Genomic DNA, 7046 nt, shown 5'->3' with positions numbered 1-7046 from the left:
AGCTCTGGCATTGTGCACCAGGTAGGCCCAGTCTCTCACCTGTGTCCAGGAGCATCCAAATCCCTGGGGGTGAATTCCTAGGAGACATTTGCTGCTGGAGCAGTAGGTGTTTGGGTCCATGCACTTCTGAGAACTTGTGTCTTTTTCAGAGAGCTCACCCAGAGGATTCGCTCACTACCAGGCTTTTATTATTCCATTAAATAGTGTACAATATTTTCTGGTTTAATTTGTTTTGAAATAATTCAGCCATACTTTATAATGCCTTATGGAACTCATCAATATTGCCTGTGTAGCTGTCTAATGAGAGTTCAGTAAATTAGCATATTCATTAAACAAACAAATTATTGTTCCTTTAGTAATTGGTGACTGCCTATTTCTCAACAGAGGAGTGATGTCAACTGGCATCAATTAGTTAGTTTAGTGTGCTTTGTTACCTGGAGTTAGGTAATCTGTGGCTGATATCCTGGCTTCATTAGGTTGTATTAGAAAAATCACTGCTGCCTGGTGATGGGAGAAAAGTAGTTTCTCTTGACTAAAAGGATGAGATCCCTAAATATACCTTCTTTAGCTTTTCAGTTAAAATAGCTTCCTTCTCTAAAATTGACATGTTACTAGTTTAACAAAGCTCTTCTCTTCATTTCTTTGATGTTTGTCACCATCTTTGTTTCCTGCTGTGATGCACTGTGATTCCTGTCTTCCTCTGCCTGGTTTGCAGTGGCTCCTCTTAATAAGAATCTTGCAATGTGTGACAAGAGAAATTGGCTTTTCCTTGAACTATGGGAAAGTATTCAGGGGAAGATTTAACTGAGCACTTTTGATTGCATGGACTAGAACTAAATGGTGACACAAACATCTAATATAGTAATAAAAAAAATCCTGTGATTGTTTCAAACTAGATTTCTGAAGTTCTTCTGGAGTGTTACTGTTCTGGACAGTGAGTTGCAGTGAATTTGAGTAATTGCTTTGGAAGGAGAAATGCACTTGAGCTGGTAGTTTCATACTGTCTTCCCCAGACTTGGTTTGCAGCAGGCAGTGCAGTCTCATTTTCAGCGATGAGCACTTCTGGGCAGAGGTGGTGGCCTGTTTCACTCCATTAAAGTTTTTAAACTTAAACAAAATGTACGCTTTCCAAGCTCTTGGCCCCTCTCTCAACTGTTTAAGTCCAATGTTTGTAAACAATTTAACAGTAGCAATCCTAATAATTATAGTAACTGTGAGCTCCTTTTATAACCAGGCCCCCATTTATTTGTCTCTGTTTTTTGAGTATATGAAGAGAACCATTTAGTTATTTAACACAGGCATCTTGTTTCAAAGAGTCATAGATGTTAGGAATAGTAATAATTATCCACCAGAATAGGCAGTCCAGATTTACTAAACAAAAATATAAGGGCATACTTCATGTGTGGTTTTTTATTTTATTTGAAGTTAGATTTCATAAACCTTTGTTGCACTGACAGATCTCACTCGTTCTGAAAAGTGAGTATATGGTTCAGTGGTATAAAACAGTAAATTGCCCCTGCAGTTTATTGATCAAAATGCCTTAGCCTTCAGAAAACTGGGAAATGTGATAGGTTGGGCTTTTTTTTTCTGACAGGCATACTGCATTTTACTGCTCAAGATATTTTGTGTGGTATATTTTCAGAAATAAATATGGAACTAAAAGGCCTATAGCTGTTAACTAGAGTTTGTGTGCTGGTTTTAATTCAATTAAAATAAATTCCCATTTGTAGGAATAGGTAATGGAATGTAACTGTTTAAAGGTCTTCAGCTGTGCCTGTAGATTTTAAAATCAAATGCTCTTGTTTAAGGCCCTGTCTGCTTATGGTGCTTTGATACAGACTAAAAAATAAGCAATTCCTGACTGGTGTGAACAAAAGTATGGAAACTGTTTTTGTCGGGGAAATATTCAAGACTTCTTCCTAAACTAGCTCACAGAATCAATTTTATCCCTCATAAATATATCACAGAAGTCTAGATTGAGACTTTGATCATAATGCTCAGTGTTGGATGAGGCTGCTGGACTCTGCTGATACCAAAGGGACCTTGCTGCCATATGGCATACCAGCTAAAGTGGGCAATTTGGGATGTTGATGGAAGACAGTTTCCTCTGTGGCTTTTAAATAGGATGACCTGGAGGCTTGCTCCTGCTTTGGAAGATTAAAATTGCTGGTTTGTGGCAGCCAACAGGACGTTAGTTTGGAAGGACGTTTGCTGTCCTGTTTTCCCTAATGAGCCCCCAGGTTTACAGTGTTGGCCGTCTCTGGAGAGAAGGGGATGTGTAGTTTGGCTCGATGGGACAGCTCTTACAGCCCATGAGCCTTACCATGACTCTTTCCATTCTTTTGTGCTTGAAAGACTTGCTTTCCTACAGAGCATATTTTTGCTTTTTATGACTCACATTTGTGATAAACTTCTGTTTAGTGTGGTGCCTTTTTGCTAAGTTTTTGTTTCTTGTCGGGTTAACTTACTCATTTTGTGGGCACTGCCAGCAAACTGAAATAAGTGGTTTAGTTTGTTTTCAGTGGCCTATGTGGTATATTTTAAGTATGACCTAATAAAATGTGTCTATGTACCTGCAGTGGTTTATATGAGGGTATTCAGTTTATTTCGTTTATTTCTGATGGTTTGTTTTTGAGAGAAACTTCTACATCTTTGTCAATTGCAGAAGCTGTATGTCAATAAATATAATAAAGGTTTATGCCTCATATTGATGGATGGCCTACTCTTTCATTACTGTCATCTTTGTGTATCTGTTTTCCTTCATATGTGCTTGGAATTGCATTACAGGTCAGAGTACTCAACTGGAATAAACTGGAATGCTGTAGGATGTGTTGGCTAAGCAAATAGATTTTTTCTGGTGACAGACATTTATTTTTGATCACATACACTAAATACACCTCCTTTTAAGTTCAGATACAGAATACATCTGAAAGACCTCAGGAACACCCCAGTTTTTATTCCCAATTTACTTATTTCCAATATAACCATTACAATAAAATCCAAGTTTATAAAACTTGATACTTTATGTATTTGACATATAATTTTCATTCATGTAGAGTTAATTTGTGTTGCTAGAGCTATTTCACAGGATCTATGAGCACAGTTAAAGGTACTTGGCATCAGTGGAGCCACAGAGGAGGAAGAAAGAAGTGGGCGTTTATTTGACCAGCTTTACTGCCAGGTGCTTTTCAGAGGTCCATCTTTGTTTTGAGATATTAATACTGACTTCCATTCGTACTTCAAATGAAAAGGAAATGTTGGATGTTAAAGTGTGTCTTCCTTTTAACAGTCATGCAATAAAATGCATTAAGCTATGTTAATGAAAACAGTAGAGCTGCTCAAATTATATATGTGTGTCAAGGGATGTTCAATTATCCTAGAAATTTGCTTAGTGGTGGTTTTGTTTTCCTTAATAGTGTTGATTAACACTGGATTCTCTTCCCCAAACTAGAATTGTTTGGCATTTTACAAAAGTAGAGATTTGACCTGGAGAGTCTTACCAAGGGATAACCGGTATTTGAGATTTTTTTAGGGAAATGATCTACACATGAACACTGGACTTGATAAGGTGAAATACATAGTTGTGGATGGTTAGCTGAGGTAGTTTCATGTGGAATTAGGCATAAAATGGCACTAAATTTTTTTAAATTTGATTTTTTTAAGACCAAGAGGCCTCAGTCGTAATAGAGGATATAATTTGAATTTTCAGTTGCTTGTCAGACTTGACCCTTCAGTTATTCTTTTTGACAGCTTTTTCATATACTTGTTACAGAACACACTTAAGATTCTATTATATTTATTCTATTTTTAAAAGTCATCCTTGGACATTTTACCAGGGAGGCCAAAGAATGAGAAAACCTTACACCGAGTGTATAGGTTCAGGTAAGAATTAATCAGTGACATCATCTGATGAAGTTTGGGTTTACTGATGCTGCTCCTGTTTTGTGCTTATATGGAGCATTTATTTTCGAGCAGAGTTTTGCTGAAGTAGTTAACATGCAACTTGCAAACTTCTTGATGAACGTGTTAAGACAGTTTCTTCTGGTTTTATGAGCATGTGCTTTCTTTTTCCAAAAGTAAGCACTCAAAAGATACCTCCTGGGTCATCTGAAAGATATTGTGCATCCGTGTAGTTAATGCTGCATATGTAACCACGATGTCTCTGCTGCAGTGTTTTCTAAATCTGTTTGGGCTTTTGGGGTTTTTTTTTTAGTGTTTTTTGGTTTTGGGGTGGGTTTTTTTTGTTTGCTTCTAGCAGAAGCAAATTTCTGCTAGAAAATGTATTTGTAGTTCCACTCCTGTTTAACTAAGTTGTTATTTTTTTAGCCCTTTTTATTTAAATAATACAATTTTTTTTCTTGTCTTGTGACTGCTAAAGAATTGGCACATGGAACAGTGGAAGAATAATGCAACTGCTATCCAAATACATTATTTCTGCAGAGTCTTCAGCATTTATGAAAAAAAAAACCAAACCAAACCACCAAACAAAGAGGAGGTAAATTAGAGATTATTGCAGGTTATATGAAGAATCAATTTTTTCTCTAGCAGTAGTCAATAAACCACTGATGCAATTCTGCAACACCTGACCTTGTCAAGATGATCAAAAAGAAATGTTTGATTTCTTGATGTGTGTGCCACTCATTTAATCATGTGGGACCAAACGTTGTCTCTGCTTATATAGAAAAGGAACTTTGAATGGAAGACTTGTCCAGAACAAAATATGCAATTCCTAGTAACAGCAGTTTTCTAAATCCTCCTTGCTCTATGTACTTTTGTTCTACATTAGTGTGATTCTGACTGGTAACAAAAATCTTGGAGGTTGGAGAAGGGAAGGAAGATTAGAAGTGAAACCCAACCAATCCTTTGTGCTTTTGGAAAATGCCAAATAATTCTAGCCAGCAGGAGAAAATGTGGTTTGAAATTTGTATTTGATTAAATAATTCTGACTTCATCTCACTTCATGTTACTGCTCAGTTGAGGCCTTTTGTTCCACTTACTTGAGTTTTGGGATTTTTGATGTTGTTGTCAGGCTCTCAGGAAATGTTATCAGTTGTAAAAGAACCCTGTTTAAGTATATTAATCTCTTTGATAAGCACTTATGTTAGAAATTTAATCTTAAGGAATATCTTATTAGGATGAATTTAATTCCTCTTTAAAGCTTTATTATTTTAAATAACATTTTATTTTCTGTGTACTGCTAGTAATGTTTTCTTAGTTTTACAAACTGATTTATTCTTAAACCTTATTTGTGGTTTAAAAATAAAAAACAAAAGCACCTTTTGATTTACCAGGCAGATCTGAATCTCAAATAAGAGCCACTCTGCATCTACAATGTGTACATCAATACACAACATGAAGTTCCCATATGAAGGATAACAGAAAAATACCATCAATGGAAAATTTTCTCATTTTTTGTCTGTCATCTTATGAAGATGAAAGAAGAGATGTCACACAGGGAGTCAGGGTTTGCTGAAGTTCACACACAATTTCCAGTCTCTTCTTCGCAGGCTGGTGGGACAGGATCTACTCCTTGTGCTCCAGCCCAACCTTGCAATAAGGAAACAGATGAAGCACAGACACATCTTGAACTGCTGGAACATCCTGGCTTTCAGCTGGGACAGAGCTTCATGGAAAGATCTGAGAGACCTCTGGTGTTTTCTGACTAATATGTGGGGGGAGGAGATAAAAGTATTCAAGCAGGGATAAACTGGGAATAGAAGGTGGTGAGAATCAATAATGAACAGAAATTACTAAAAGCTGGGCTCTGCATTCCTGTGGTTTAGGTTCTCTTTTAGTTGCTTCCCCATTCCCTCTTTCAGATTGAGATTATTTTTCTCATGGTGATTTACCATCTAATTCTTGAGTCTGTCTTTGTTGAGAGCTGGAACTGAATTGGCAAATCTAGCAGTGCTGTTCGATGCTGCTGCGAACAATGAAACAGAGCTGTAAAACAGGAGAATAAGCAATACAAAGACAGGTGATGGCAGAGTTGTGTTCTGTGCCAGATTAAAGTCTCCTTCTGATAACTTTCAGGGGGAAGGGTTGGATTATGGCTGCCTGTAAAAGACTATCTATGGGAAATTGCTTTCTCTCAGACCTTTTTAGACTCTTCCCTAAGGTTTTTTTAAGCTGTACCTTTGTGCATTACCACTCTTACTGTCAGTCTCAGGTGTGGATTTATCTGTAGAATGCATAAAAGTTTATGATGCCCAAGAAATGCCTAAAATGGGCTATTTGAAGCCCATCTGAAATTTTTGAGAATCCTTGGTATAAATGTATTTGGAGGGTAGGGATTCAAGATTCTTGTATAAATTCAGATACAGATTTATTGCAACGAAAACATCTTTGGGTTGGGAATTGGTTCAAAGAATCATCTGTTTACTCATGTTTCTAAGTTTACATGGTCACTTTTTTTTTGTCGTCACCCTAAAATGTATGTCCACAGCTGTTTTGATTTTTCAAGATGGTCTTGAAAGAGCAGTCACCTTTGCAGATTCAAAGCTTGTGCTTTATTTCATCTCTTGTAACTGCTTTAGTTTTCCTGCTGTTCTCATGACATACTGTGTGTATCTTGCAAGGGCTTTAAAGCAAGTTTTTCCTGTTCCTTGTTCTTCAGAGCTTCTGGTACAGACTTCAGACACTTATTAATTTTATCAAGCAGTTCATTCACAACTGGGAGTTTTTTTCTGCAATAACTTGATTGAAAGTCCTCAAAAAGTTGGCACTCAGTAAGACAGTCTGTCTTAGAATTATGTAATATAGCAGGGGGTGAAAAAAATGTGCTCACTAACCTGGAGTTTGTAGGCTTTGCTTTTCTGTGCCAGCAGTTCTTGAGCAGACCTTTGTCTCATCACCCTTAGGACTGCTTTGACACTTTTCGAAGGAATTATTCTCTTATTTCCTTTCTGTGTTCCTCAGACTGGCCTGGTTCATAATTTAGGAAAGAAATAGTGTCATAATATCTTAATATGAATTGTCCAACTTTTATAAGAGAACATTTGTCCTTATGCTTATGTATGTCTGCACTTTATGCATATGTAATAAGA

This window comes from Corvus brachyrhynchos, unplaced genomic scaffold, assembly GCF_000691975.1.
Source record: "Corvus brachyrhynchos isolate BGI_N302 unplaced genomic scaffold, ASM69197v1 scaffold91, whole genome shotgun sequence".
Taxonomy (NCBI): Eukaryota; Metazoa; Chordata; class Aves; order Passeriformes; family Corvidae; genus Corvus; species Corvus brachyrhynchos.
The sequence above is the reverse complement of the archived record's forward strand: the minus strand, read 5'-3'. Positions refer to the sequence as shown.